The sequence below is a fragment of the Phyllostomus discolor genome, chromosome 3, assembly GCF_004126475.2.
Source record: "Phyllostomus discolor isolate MPI-MPIP mPhyDis1 chromosome 3, mPhyDis1.pri.v3, whole genome shotgun sequence".
In the NCBI taxonomy this organism is placed as follows: Eukaryota; Metazoa; Chordata; class Mammalia; order Chiroptera; family Phyllostomidae; genus Phyllostomus; species Phyllostomus discolor.
The window spans coordinates 93,103,306-93,118,996 of record NC_040905.2 but is presented as its reverse complement, the minus strand read 5'-3'; the positions used below and the strand labels follow the sequence as shown (position 1 = coordinate 93,118,996).

Genomic DNA, 15,691 nt, shown 5'->3' with positions numbered 1-15,691 from the left:
CAGTTTATCACTATGAAATGAGGATAGTAACAACCACAGTGCCTGGTCTCTAGTGAGTACTCATGGCAGGGCAGCTCTAACATAGGCGGAGCAGGCAGCAACCCCATATGACTGTTGCACAGGAGAGAGGGTCTCCTGATAGATCTGTGGTCAGAAAGCCTAACATTGCTACATCACTGTCTTGTTGTCTCCCCAAGGCCTCCTCTTAAGCAGGACCCAGGCCCCTTGTACAGGACGACAGGATGGGAGGAAAGTCCAGGACTTCAGCCACCTTTGACCACCAGCCCAGCTACAGCTCTGGTCTGACCCTTGTCATGTGAGTGAGCTGGATGCACTGGTGACTTCCAAGGACCATTTCAGTGCTTGGCTTTCAGGATCCAGAACCTTCATACCCATCAGCCAAGCCTCTGCGCTCTTTGACCCCATGCTATGCCGCTCTAGTCCAAAACACTTGCTTGCTCAGATTTCTTTAACTGGAATGCTCATCTTCTCTGCTACTCCAAGCCTCTCTATATTCCAAACACCCACCCCAGCCCAGCCTTTCTGGGATCCTTGCTCCTGAGAAATCCAAGTACTTCCGGCAGAGTTGCACAGCCAGGCCTGGATGGCACACTTTTTCTCAGTCCAGTTCTGTGGCAAGAGGCCCAATCTTCTCCCCTCCCTGGCCTGGACCATGGGCTCCAGGGCAAGAGCTAGGCTTTGGCATCCCTCTGTGGCCCTTGAAGGCTGAACACACGCTCTCAAATCAACAGGAACTTAGAAAAGGAACCAGGAAGCTCATGGTCTTGTTTCCAATCCCTGCTCTGTCCCTTTTAACCAGATGATCTCAAACAGTTCTCACTGTTGACCTCAACTTCTGCTCTGTTATCCTCTGTGAAGTGGAGAGGCATCACCCACCCCTGCATGCCTGGCACACAGGTAAGAATTTGAACTAAGTGCTCTCCATGGATGATTTCAGTCAATGCTCACAGCAGTCTTAAGAGGTAGAGTCTATTATTTACTCCTTGTTTACAAATAAGGAAACAAGCTTAGCAGAAATAGTGAATGACTTCTTTGAGGTCCCAGAGCTGGAAAGAGGTGGAGACCACAACCACACCCAGGCAGGGAGACAGGGCACTCTGCTGTGCAGCATGCCCTCAGAGGCTATGGATATACTTTGAGCCCTTGGCATTCTTTATGGAAAAAAAAGTTCTTCTTGCCATTTTAAGATGAGAAATGGAGGTCCAGAGAGAGGCAGTGACTCTTGGAGGCCACGCCATGTCCACGGCACAGTGAGAGTGCTGACTGCTGCTCCAGGCTCCTTCCCCACCCCGGACTTCCTGATTTCTTTGACATCACACGTAACAAGTCCCCTCTGCCCCAAATCATATGAACCAGGTGGGATTGACTGTGGGCTGCCCACTGATTCTCACACATTGGCTGCATGGATGCCAAGCCTCTCAGCCCAGATCTCTACCACTGGGCCATCATCACCATTCAAGGCCAGAGTCCCAATGCATGAGCAGATGTAAGCCATAAGCCAAAACCTGCAGTCTGGTTACATCTCACATCCAGGGCTGCTTTACCAAACAGACACATGCCTGCTTGTTAAAACATGTCTAGTGATGTCAGAAGTCCATCCAGAGAACTATGTGGGTGGCAGTGGTGGTGATGGTTGAGACGGTGAAGTTGGTGGAGGTAAGAATGGAGGTGCAGTTGGAGGTGAGGATGGAGGTGAGGTTGGGGAAATTATAGGGATGATTGAGACATTAGCAGTGACAATGGTGGTGATGATGGTAGACCTGCTGAAGATGATGGGGATGGGATTAGAGTGATGGTGGTAATAGAAGTGGTAGATAGGGTGACAGTGAGGAAAGACAAAATGATGGGGATAATGGAGATATTGGTGGTAAGGGATGCTGCTGTGGCTAATGAAACTAGAAGCAACAGTAATGGTGAAAATATTATCCAGAGGGCTTCAGGCCAAGATGGAGACGTTAGAAGATACACTTTCCCTCTTAGCACAACCAAAAGAAGGACAACAGCAAATTTAAAAACGAAAATGACCAGAACTGCTCAAAAACTGCATGAAAGTCTGACAACCAAGAAGTTAAAGAAGAAACATTCATTCAGACTGGTAGGAGGGGCAGAGAGATGTGCAGGTAGGCAGTGGTAGTAGGAATGGGTGGTCCCACAGTTACATGTGGATAGGTCAGGAGAAACAACTGGGGAGTGAGACAGACCACACATCCAGGGTTCCAGGGTGAGAGACTAAAGCTTCAAAACCTCTGGCTGTAAAAATCTGTGGGGGTTGTGGTGGCAGGAGAAACTCACACCCTCACAGAAGAGTTTGCTGGAGAGACCCACAAGGTCCTAGAATGTACACAAACCCACCCACCTGGAAATCAGGACCAGAAGGTCCCAATTTGCTTGTGGGTACTGGGGGAAGTGACTGAAAGCCAGCAGAGAGCCAAGCAAGCAGCATTGTTTCCTCTCAGACCCTCCCTGACATACAGTACCACAATGCAGCAACGTGGGTTTGCCCTGGCGAATATCTAAGGCTCCATACCTTACAGTGTAACAGGCACATGGAGACAAAAAATATGTGCCAAATGAAAGAACAGATCAAAACTCCAGAAAAAGAACTAAGCAACAAGGAGATAGCCAACCTATCAGATGCAGAGTTCAAAATACTAGTGATCAGGATGCTCAGAAATAGTTGAGTGTGGTTGCAAAATAGAGGAAGAAGTGAAGGCTATGCAAAGTGCAATAAAGAAAAATATACAGGGAACCAACAGTGAAGGGAAGAAAACCAGGACTCAAATCAACAATTTGGAACAGAATGAAGAAACAAGAATTCAAAAAAATGAGGAAAGGCTTAGGAACCTCCAGGACAACTTTAAACATTCCAACATCCGAATCATAGGGGTGCCAGAAGGAGAAGAGGAAGAGCAAGAAAATGAAAACTTATTTGAAAAAATAATAAAGAACTCCCCCAATCTGGCAGTGGATATAGACTTCTAGGAAGTCCAGGAAGCTCAGGGAGTCCCAAAGAGGTTGGACCCAAGGAAGCACACACCAAGGCACATCATGATTATATTGTTCAAGATGAAAGATAAGGAAAGGATCTTGGAAGCAGTAAGAGAGAGGGAGATCATTGCCTACAAAGAGTTCCCATAGGACTGTCAGCTGATTTCTTGAAGTAAACCTTATAGGCAGGAGAGGGCTGGAAAGAAATATTTAAAGTCATGAAAAACAAGGACCTACATCCAGGATTGCTCTATTCAGTGAAGCTATCATTTGGCATGGAAGGGCAGTTAAAGTGATTCCCAGATAAGGCCAAGTTAAAGGAGTTCATCATCACCAAGCCCTTATTATATGAAATGTTAAAGGGATGTATCTAAGAAAAAGATGATCAAAACTATGAACAGTAAAATGACAACAAATTCACAACTATCAACAGCTGAATCAAAAAACACAAACAAACTAAGCAAACAACTGGAACAGGAACAGAATCATGGAAATGGAGATCCCATGGAGGGTTACTAGCAGAGAAGGAGAGGGAGGAGAATAGGGGAAAAGGTACAGGGAATAAGAAGCATAAATGGTAGGTACAAAATAGACAGGGGGAGGTTAAGAATATTAAAGGAAATGGAGAAGCCAGAGAACTTGTATGTACAACCCATGGGCATGAACTAAGGGGCAGGGGGAGGAAAGCTGGTGGGATGGGGGCATGCGAGGTAGAGGAGAATAAAGAGGAGAAAAAATGGGATAACTATAATAGCCCGATCAATAAAAATATTTTAAAAAATAAGAAAATAAAATTTTTTAAAAAATAATAGCCAGAGGAGAGTTGCTGAGAGCAGCTCTTGACCCGAGCCCCTTTAGCAAACATAAAAGCTCCTTCAGCCATGACTTCATTTCAGTCTCAGAAGCCCCCTCTGTCCAGTCAGTGTCATTGATGAGCATTTAGCTTCAGGTAAGATAACAGGAAGGTCACCCAGTTGCCTTCTGGGCATTAGCTAATGTGAGTGAAGCATCAGGTATAACTCAGGCAGCTGACAAGGTAGGGGTTTCCAACTCAGTGAGAGGCCCAGTGACTGGGGTGCCAGATAGGATGTGGCCTGAGGAAAGGTCCTCATCTTCCAGCAAGGAAGCAAGGCCCTGGCCAAGGTCATGCAGGACAGCAAAGGCTCTACTGGATGTAGAGCACCTCTGAGCCCCTAGTAGGGAGGCAGAGCCCAGCAGAAAGTCTGCTCAGAATGACACTGGGAAAGTGAGAATGACACTGGTGGTGGAGGGGGCACCTTGAATGCCAGCACTAAGCTAAGCATTTGGCCTGGAAAAAGCTGTCAGGAGAGTGAATGTTGGGGCTGATGGAGGTATCTGAAGCAGAATACTTCAGGGGACTTGCTAGAAGCGAGGGCAAGGCAATGATGACGAGAAAGTTCCAGGAGTGCTTCAAGCATGCGTTTTGAGGTAGTCATTGGGAATCTTAGCATCTTTGGCAAAAGGTCACAAGCTCCTCTTCTATTGTTGACTTCAATACACAAACACAGCGGGCCCGCCATGACCAATGTTTGAGCTTTTCCATTACCCATGGGCGGCCTGCCCATTTCCCACCCCAAGCACAGTCTGTGGGCGCACCCACTTCTGGCCTCGGCCAGGACCCCAGCAAGGCGCTGGCCTAGAAGAGCCTGGCCAGGGTGCAGGCCAGCATCCCTAGCGTGCTGCCCCGGGCAGAGAGCCTTGCCAGGTGTCAGACTCAATTTCCCGACCCCTGTTGTTCAGAGAACCAAGCATCTTTTTCTCCACCCAAGCCAGGTCCTCTCAGGCCACCTCCTTGGCAGCAAGACCTCTGGGGGTGGGGGACAGTCAGTCTCACCAATTCACCAGGCAGGACAGGGTGAGGGCAGATTGCAGAAAGGTCATTCATCCAATTTGTTGCCCATCTCTCAGCAGGCAGCCAGCCAAATAGAAGGCAGTGTTGCCAAATGGAGTGAGGACAGGAGGGAGCAACTGCAGGCAAAGTGGCTGGAGGTGGTGGGAGGAAGGCTGGACCAGGGAGTCTGGAGAACCGGGTTCAAGCCCCTGACTCATGCTGTCTTGTGGGCAAGACCAGGGCCCAGCTCTCCAGTGGTAAATAAGGTGGGTGAGTAATAGGACTTTTGAAGTCCATCCCACCTTCCATTAGTCAGCAAACTCCCCTCCACAGCCAACCCAGATCCCTTGCACAACTTTGCACTCATTGTTTTTTAAAAAATAACGGCTTTATTATGATAGTATGCACATACCATATAAATCACCCATTGAAAGTTTACAATTCAATGTTTTTAGTATATTTACAGCCATAGTCATCTCCAGTCAATATTAAAATATTTCATCATTCTAAAAAGAAAACCCGTAACTTTTAGCTGTCACCACCACACCCCTCAACTCCCAATCCTTCCGGGTCCCACTTCGACCTTCTACCAGCTCTAGGCAACTACTAATCTATCAACTTTCTCTATAGACTTGCCTATTCTGGACATTTCATATAATCGTTGCTTCTTTAGAGAGGGAGGGCACTGGGCAAACCAGATCTGTTTGCTGCCCCCAAACCAGTGCCTCTCCGCAGCCCCATCTTGCCCCAAGCCCCAGCTGCTAGGGATTTGGGCTATAGACTCTCCCTGCCTTCCAACCAGTGCTGAGTCCCATCTCTCTTTCTCCCTATCAGTAACTCCTGTCTTCTTCCTCCCCTCACACCCATCAGCCAACCCCTCTCCCACAGTCCACTGTGACAGTGCCCACTTCTTAATGCCCCTTGGGACTGTTCTAAAGTAAAAACCCGATGAAGCGACCCTGACCCAGTATAACACCCTCCACAGGTCTCCGTTCCCTCAGGGTTCAGTCCAAACTCCTGCCCCAGGCATTTTAGTCCGCATCCCCCTGAATGCAGAGCCTGAGCAAAGGCATGCATTTGGGAGACGATTTCAAGAGACAGGAGGGAGGAGCAGGGAAAGCTTGAAAGCCACCTCTCAAAGTCTTCTGTAGGCAACAGGGAACAGTTCCACTGGAACTTCCGGGGACTGTACAGAGTGCCTCTACACTGGTCTGTCAGACAGATGGGAGACAGTCTCCCCTCCCTTGTTGGGTTGCTGCTAGGTGAGTTAACCCCGCCTCACACCCCGACTGTACTTGCTGTCAGGCCAAGAGCACCCAGGCTCAAAGACTCGGAGACAGAGAGGTGCTGTGGTTGATGCCACAGCAGTGCTCCTCCCAGATCCCCCTTGGTGGGCTATGTGCTCACACAACTGCAAGCTGCAGACATTGGCTGCTCATGGCTCATGGAAGCCCTTTATCCAGAGAAGAGCCTCAGCTGATGAAGTTGATCAAACTATCTTCAATAGCCAGTGGAAATGGGGGCCTCTTTGCCTCAAGGGGCTTCAACACTGTGGTACAATTTATGTTGCAGAGCCCTCTCTGTGATCAGGCCAAGGACTCATTTTCCCTGAGGCCATATCCTGCTTCTCTCCCTCAGGAAATCATGACACCCAATCCTTGACTCAGGCCCTGCTTCTGGAAACCCAAGCCAAGTCAGGCATTTTTTGTGAATGGCAAAGCACTTGGAGTCACTTGGGCTGTCTACCTGAGTGAAGGTGAAAATCTGAAGGGGCTTCTACACCAGATTCAGAGGCTCCAACCACAGAGGCCCAAAATACCTCTGTGGTCTCATCTCCCATCTCATTCCTCCCAAACTACAGCTTTTGGCTTTAGTTGACTAGGGCTGAGAATAAAATTTGGCCTCAGAGAAACACTGTGCCCCCCACCATGCCAGGACTGTCTGAAACACAAAGCCCACAAGGCACATGAGGACAAGAACTTGGCTGCATGTAGGCCTGTGGACTAGATTTAGGAGGGCAGCCTGAGGAGCCAGCAGCTCTGGGTGGAATCTAGCTGGGGGTGACCAAACGACTGATGGTAGAAGATCAGATCTGAGGAGATCAGAGGGTCCCAAAGGCAGGTATCAGCCTTTAGCATGGCCCATGAGAAATATAGTGCTCACACACAACATTCACAGTCCAGTGTGAGTAGGCGGGTGGCCCAGGAAGTTCAGGGCCAGGTGTAGAGCCAGAGAAGGGTGACTGGCTGGGTAGGCAGCTAAGACAGGGACTCAGGTCTGTCATATAAGGCCCAAGTGCCACAGTCACAGCCAGGGTGTGTGGTGAAGCCTGCTCTGAAGGAATGAGGCCAGAACTCATATACCAAAAATGCAGTCATACCCAGAGCCACAGTGCCTTGAAGTGAAGATCCAGATGGATGGTCTGGAACTGCTTAAACTGCCCCTGCTTCAGGGAAGGCGCGGCTGGTCCTAAGGCCTGGGCTAAAGCTGAGCCTGACTGGTGAGAGACACAACGGACTACAAATACATGAAAAGTGGGTTTCAAGGCAGAAGCAAGTGCCCCAACTCTACACACCCAGCAGAATAAATAAACATTGACTGATTGGTCAGATTTCATGTAGTCATTTGACAACTCTGAGCACCAGCTATGGGAAAAACCCATGCTGGGTGATTTAGGGTCCTGGCCATGTGCTTGGCATCCCTTCTGGAATTGCGTGAACACTGGATTCTTGCAAATACATGCAGACTTGTGTCACAGCTTATCACCCCAGGGCTGAAGGTGACTTGGGACCCAGGCTCATGCCCAATGAGCATGTTGGAGAATGTCTGAAGAATGGGCACTCCTCAGAGTGTGACCACATCTCCCTTAGGTCACAGGTCTCAGAGAAGTGTCTCAGTTCTCCCCTCTGGCTAGAGTGCCTTGGGGTGGGGCAGGGCCTGCTCAGACTATACTTTCCAGAACATGATGTGTCTGCCTCATCGACTAACTTGCTTTTCAAAGAAGATCCATGTCTCTTCCCTCAGACCTTTTCCAGAAAAAAATGGCTCTTCTTCCCTGTCAGGGCAAGACCATGTGTCTTAACTCATACCAGCTTCCTGTAAGTTCTACTCACTGCGCAGCCTTCTCCTTTTCCTCATCCATAAAGTAGGGGATGTCTTATCTGCTTCACAAAGTTTCTATGGATGGAAGAAGATGGAAGGAGAACAGCATAACATCACAATATTGAATGTGTAATTAAAAATTACTATATCCAAAAAATGGAATGTTATTAAGCAATAAAAGACAAAGCATTGATATGTGATACAAGATAAATTAATCTTGGAAATACTATATTAAGTAACAAAAAACTATATATAACAACCATGATTCTATTTATATAAAATGTCCAGATACAAAAATTTATAAAGACAAAAAGTATATTAGTAGTGCCTAGGACTGGAGGTAGTGGTAGTGAGGATTAGTAGATAAGGACTAACAATATCAGGGCTTCCTTTTAGAATACTAAAAATATTGTAAAATTAATTTTGAATATGAATCTACAATCCTGTGACTATATTGAAAGCTATTACATTTTGTACTTCAATGGGTAAATTATATGGTATGTGATTTATATCTCAATAAAGCTGTAAATAAAAAATATGTGCAAAGAAGAAAGAAAATAGGACCCATAACTAAGCAAAAAACAATAATCAATGAAATAGATCAAGAAATAGCCCTGGTTGGTGTGGCTCAATGGATTGAGCACTGGCCTGTGAACCAAAGGGTCACCACTTCAATTCCTAGTCAGGGCACATGCATGGGTTGTGGACCAAGTCCCCAATAGGGGGCATGTGAGAGACAACCACACATCGATGTTCCTCTCCTTCTCTTTCTCCTTCCCTTCCCCTCTCTCTGAAGATAAATGAAATCTTAAAAAAAAAAAGAAATGACAAAGATAACAAATTAACTGGCAAGACTTTAAAACAGCTATTATAAATATGTTCAAGATTTTAAAAAATAAACATAATGAGAGAAATAAAAGAGAAACCAATGTAACTTTTAGAGCTGAAAATATAATGTCTGAAGTAAAAGATTCATTGGATGAGTGTAACTGTAGATTAGAGGGAAAAACAAGAAAAAAGTTTTAACAGAGCCTTGAAGACCTATAGAACAACATTAATCCATATCTCAGACATATAATTGGAGTAGCAGAGTGTGAATAAATAAGGGCTGAGTTGTTTTCAAATTTCAAATTTGATGAAAACCATAAACTCGAAGATGCAAGAAGTCCAAAGAATTCCAAGAAGAAAACTACAAAGAAAACCACACCAAAGCATATCATCAAGTTGCTGAAAACCAATGAGAAAGAGGACATCTTAAAAATAGCCAGAGGGGAAAATGACAAGTTATGTAAAGGGAATAACAATAAGAATGATTGCTGACTTATTGTTAGAAACAATGAAAGCTAGAGGACAATAAAATTACAACTTTAAGATGCTAATAGACTCAACTTAGAAGGAAAAAAGACATGTAAACACAATGCATAAGACAAGGAAAACACCAGAAATCACAAATATGTAGACTAATATAAAAATGTTTTATCTCGTTTTAATTTTTTAGATAGTTGACTATTAAAGAAAAATATCACTGTATTGTGGGGTTTATAATGTATGTAGAAGTAAAATGTGTGACTACACACAGGATAAAAGGAAAGAAGAGGACAATATTATAAGATTCTTATAGTATTTATGAAGTGCTAAATGTACTTTAAAGATAGAATGTGGTAAGTTAAAGATTCAAAGAATAAATTCTAGGTTTATCAAACATACATACAGAGAACTAGCTAATAGGCCAAAAGTAATAAAAATAGAAGACAAAACCAAAATAAAAAACCTCAGTCCAAAAGAATAAAGGGAAAGAAGCAAAAAATAAAATGAATCAAAGAAACAAATAGAAGATAAATAACAAGCCCTGGCTGGTGTGGCTCAGTGCACTGAGCTCCAATCTGCAAACCAAGGGGTTGCTGGTTCAATTCCCAGTCAGGGCACATGTCTGGGTTGCAGGCCAGGTCCCCAGTGGGGTGCACACAAGAGGCAATGTGTGGTTACACACTGATGTTTCTCTCCCTCTTTCTTTGCCTTCTCCTCTCTTTAAAAAAATAAATAAATAAAATCTTTAAAAAGAGAGAGAGAGAGAAATAGCAAGATGGTAGAGTTAAACCCAAATATATCATGCTGCATCTAGCCACATGGAATAACAGGAACTGGACTTGACCTCCCACCTTTGCAAGTATAAAACCAAAAATATGACACAGCAGTAGTCTGACATGAAAAAGAAGCAGTAATAAAATAAAATCCCTAGGAGAAGGGAAACAAGATGAACTCTAAAATCTGGAAAATTTCCCAGAGATTAGCAAATTAGCACACTTCTAAATAACTTGTGGGTCAAAGAAAAAACCACATGGGAAATTAGAAAGTATTTTGAACAAAATGGAAATGAAAACACAGTACACCGACATCTCTGGGATGCTGCTCTAAGCACTGCCTCAAGGGAAATATATACTTTTAGTCATTATACACAAGAAAAAAGCTTATAATTAATGAGTAAAGAGTCTACCTTAAAAAGCTAGAGCAAACTTTAAAAAATGTAAGAACAAATCAAACCTGAAATTTTAAAAAAATGTGAGTAATAAAAATAAGAAAAGAAATCAATAGAAAGTGGACAAATAATAGAGAAAATTGCTGATACCAAAAGTAGTTTATTTGAAAAATCCAAATCATTAAAGTATTTTTACCTATTGCCATATAATATTACTACAAATATAGTGGCTTTAAACAACATACATTAATTTTTCTCATCATTTTTGTGATCAGGAGTCCAGGTACAGCTTAATTAGGCTTTAGAATCCTATAAAGCTGCAATCAAGGTGTCTCATCTGATGCTTAAGCAGGGAAAAATCCACTTTCAATTTATGTGATTACTGATAGAATTCAGTTTCAGTGCAATTGGAGCCTCAGTTTCTAGCTGTTTAAAAGCTGGAGGCCATCCTCACCTCTTTGCCACATGGTCCTTTCCAAATGGCAGCTTGAAACATGGCAGTTTAATTCCTCAAAGCCATGGTGCTGGGGGAAGTTTCATAGTAATGTGCATTGATATCTCATATAAAATAATTAAAAATACATGACCATGTACATCCTTTCACCTTTGTCATGTTTTATTGATTAGAAGTATGTCGCAGGTCAAATCCACACTCAGAGGGAAAATATACTATAAGAGAGAAAACACCAGGAGGTGAATATCATAGGGTTACCCTAGAGTGTCTTACCACAATTAATAAAACTCAGTCTAGATCCTTTGAACAAAAAAAAATATGACCAGTATTAATAAGAAAAGAAGGGACATCACTAAATCTTATATATACATTAAATTGTGAATATTATGAAAATATCATGCCAATATATTTGGTAACTCAAGCAGAATGAACAAATTCCCTAAAGACACTACCGAACTAGCACAAGTAGAAATAGAAGTTTAGAGGGAAATTTATAGCTAAATAAAGAAATAAAGATTAAAAATAAATGAAATAAAAAACAATAGTGAAAATTAATAAAACCAAAAGTTGGTTCTTTGAAAAGATCTCCCAAATTCACAAATCTTTAGCTAGATTGAACAGAAAAACTAAAAGCCACAAATTACTAAAATTGAGAATGGAAAAAGATATTACTACTAACCTTACAGAAGTAAAAAAGGACTATAAGCAAATACTATCAACAGCTTTACACCAACAAAGTAGATAACCTAGACGAAGTGGACAAATTTCTAAAAGGACTCAATCTATTAAAACTGACTCAAAAAGAAATTGGAAAGCTGAAAAGATCTATAACATGTAAAGGATTGAGTTAGTAGTACTAGTAGCAGTACTAGTAGTAGTAGTAGTAGTAGCTCACAAGGAAAAGCCCAAGACCAGATAGCTTCACTGATGGATTTTGATAAAGGCTTAAAGAAGAATTAATGCTGGAGGAATGATATAAGCAACACAGTGAAGTAGATGTTTCCTACTATCATCCTTCCACAGTACAACACTTTTAACAAACGCTGACAAACAAGAATACCTTTGTGGGAGTCCAGGACTCCAGTGGAGAAGTTCTACTGCACCACTGGAGGAAAAATATCAGAGAATTTATGCATTGAAGAGAGTAAGGAGAACAGTTTTACTTTACCCACGTAACTTCTCTCCCAAGGTAGCCTAGTTCAGTGCCAAGAGAGATAAATCCCTTTTGCCCACAACTTCTCCCATAGGGAAAAGACAGTGTAATAAGTCACCATCTAGCTTCCCCAGTCAAGGTAAAGAATGCCCAACAGACCCATTCTTTCCCTCTCTGCCCCCAGAATATTAAGGTGATCAGTACAGCTGAGGGGTTGGGAGAGGCTGGGATAACAGAAACCAAAACTTGAAACTCATCAGAGTGTTACAGATTCTACTAACCACCAGGTGGACTCCATCAGAAAGCCCATCAATAAGCTGTTTGGATGCCTTACCTGCAGACACCCCTCCCAAGCGGTCCAAAGTGACCCTGCATGTTCTGCATACCTCATTCACTTCCTATGGCCAGATCCCTACACATGCCCCCATGGACAGAAAGTTTGAACCATCGTAGACAGCTTGAAAGCACATACAGAAAACAGTTCTGAATCTGTGGGATTGAGACAAAGCACAAAACTTGACCATTTCAGGGCACCACCCTAGGGGGAAAAGGGAGGCACTCAGCTTTCAGCCTGGGTTCATGGAATCAATAGAAGGCATACAATTTTAAGAATTTTCCTCCCCAAAGTGGACACATCTATATAAAAGATCTGAGAAAGTCTCAGAATCCCTAGTAAGGCTGACTGCTGAAGGTATTTCTTGCCCAAACCAGTGAGTAAAGACTGGAGGAGGTGACTCCTTCTTCAAATGTGAGTACAACAATGCAAAACTTCAAGAAATACACAAAAAAAATCAAGGAAACATGACACTAAAGAGTAAAATAATATTATTTTAGTAACTGACCCCCCAAATGTGGAGATAAAATTACCTGACAAAGTATTTAAAATAATTGTTTTAGAAAAGCTCAATGAGCTGCTAGAGAACACACATAGATAACTTTATAAAATCAGGAAAACAATACATGAACAAAACAAGATGTTCAAGAAAGATATAGAAGTTTTTAAAAGAACCAAATAGAAATTCTGGAACTGAAAATTACAATGAATTAAATTTGAAAAATGCAATAGAGAGTGTTAGTATCAAATCTGATGAAGTAAAAGAAAGAATCTTTGGACTCAAAAATATGTCATTTGATATTACCCAGTCAGAAAAAAAAAGTGGGGGAAGGAATGAAAAGGACATCATAAAGGAAAGAATATATGCATTATGGGAGTCTCAGAAGAAAAAGAGAGGGAAAGGGGGGCAGAAATATTATTTTTAAAAATTACAGGTGAGTGTCCCAGGTTCGATTCCCAGCCAGGGTACATTCCTGGGTTGCAGGCCATAACCCCCAGCAACCGCACATTGATGTCTGTCTGTCTCTCTCTCTCTCTCCCCTCCTCCCTTCCCTCTCTAAAAATAAATAAATAAAACCTTTAAAATAAATAAATAAATAAATAATAAAAATTACAGGTGAAAATATCTCAGACCTGGGGGTAGATTCAGATAACTAAGTACATGAAGCCTTCATGTTCTTCAGTGAAACACATTATAATCAAATGGTAATAAATTGATTACCAAGAGAGAATTTTGAGAGCTGCAAGAGAAAAAAACTCTATCATATAGAAGAAACCCCCATAAGGTTGTGTGTCTACCCAGAAACCTTGCAGGCCAGGAGAGGGTAGGGTCTAAATTCTGAAAGAAAAGCCCTGCCAACCAAGAATACTTTACTGGGTAATGATGTTCTTCAGTGATGAAGGAGAGATGAAGATTTTCCCAGATAAACAAAATCTGAGGGAGTTCATCACTACCTGGCCAGGCTTATAAGAAATTCTAAAGGGAATTATTCAAGCTGAAACAAAGGGATGCTACTTTGTAACATGAAAATGTGTGAAAGTATAAAACTCACTGGTAAAAATAAGTAGGAATGTTTAGAATACTCTAACGCTATAACAGTAGTGCTCTAATGTTATAACAGTAGTGTGTAAATTGCTTTTAACTCTAGTATAAAAAAGACAACAAACTTAAAGATAACTATAACTACAATAATTTGTTAGTGGATACACATAAAATAGGGGGAGTAAAAGCATAGAGTTTTTGTATGTGACAAAAATTAAACTGTTATCAGCTTAAAATACACTGTTATAACTATAAGATGTTCTATGTAAGCCTTAAGGCAGACACAGAACAAAAACTTCTAGTAGGTACACAATGAATGAAGAGAAAGGAATCAAAGAGTACTGCTACAGAAAACCATCAAATCACAAGGGAAGACAGCAAGAGAGGAAGAAAAGAACAAATGAAATACAAAACAGCCACAAAACAATAAACAAAGGACAAGAGCAAGTCCTTAGTTATTACTAATTACTTTAAATATAAATGGATTAATTTCTTTCTTCAAAGCATATAGAGTGGCCACATAATTTTTTGTTTTAAAGAGAACCAACTGCTGTCTACTACAGACTCACTTCAGCTTTAAGAACACACATAGGCTCAAAGTGAAGGTCTGGGTAATGATAGCCCATGCAGGGAAAACCAAAAGAGAACAGGGATGTCTATACTAACTTATAACGGACAAAATAGGTTTTAAGTCAACAACAGTTAAAAGAGATAAAATATATAGAGATAAGGAGATTCATTCATCAAGAGGATATAACAATTATAAATATGTATTCACCCAACCACAGAGGACCTAAATATAACACAAATACTAAGAGATTGAAAGGGAGAAATATATAGCAAATCAATAATAGTAGGGGAATTCAATATCCCATTTTCAACAACAGACAGATCATCCACACATAAAATCAATAAGAAAACACTGGACATGAACTATAGTTTACATCAAATAAACCTAACAGACATATACAGAATATTTCACCCAAGAGCAGTGAATATACTTTCTTCTCATGTCCACATACGTGGAACATTATCCCAGCTAGATCATATTTTAAGTCATAAAACAAGCCTTTAAGAATTTAAGAAGACAGAAATCATAGCGGGTATCTTTTCTAACCACAGTGATATGAGACTAGATCAATAACAGAAGGCAAACTAAAAAATTCACTAATATGTGGAAATTTAAAAACTCACACCTGAACAACCAATGGGTAAAAAAGGAAATCAAAAGAGAAGCAAAAAAAAAACCCCAAAAACAAAAACCTTGAGATGAACAAAAATGGAACACAACATACCCAAATTTATGCAATGTAGCAAAAACACTTCTAAGAATAAAATTTATACCAATAAATGCATACACCAAGACAAAAGAAAGATCTTAAATTAACAACTAATTTTATACTTCAAAGAGCTATGAAAAGGAGAACAGACAAGCCTAAAAGAAAAAAAGAAGGAAATAACAAAGATCAGAGCAGAAATAAAATAGAGACCAGGCAAACAATGGACAGATCAATGAAACCAAGAGTTGATATTTTGCAAAGACAAATTTGACTAAGAAAGAGAGAAGACTGGAACAAATAAAATCAAGAATCAAAGAGGAGACATTACAACTGACACTGTTAACAAACAGAAAGTGGGGTTCAGTTGCCCATTGTCTCTCACAGGCAAATTGTAGAAGCAGAGGTTTGGTGAGAAAAGGAAAGAGGTCTTTTCCCCCCTTTAACACTTCCCTGGATTCTTGTAATCTTAAAAGGGGAAATGGACAATT

The 15,691-nt window shown here is 41.6% G+C and overlaps 1 long non-coding RNA gene across 1 annotated transcript in view; it reads right to left on the bottom strand.

Annotated features, from left to right (window-relative positions):
- The window catches only part of LOC118499540, a 39,178-nt gene that overhangs the window by 10,160 nt on the left and 13,327 nt on the right, over window positions 1-15,691 (bottom strand). Inside the window, exon 3 of the long non-coding RNA XR_004902037.1 lies at window positions 7,975-8,038. This is a non-coding gene — a long non-coding RNA (uncharacterized LOC118499540). The remainder of the gene's footprint in view (window positions 1-7,974; window positions 8,039-15,691) is intronic.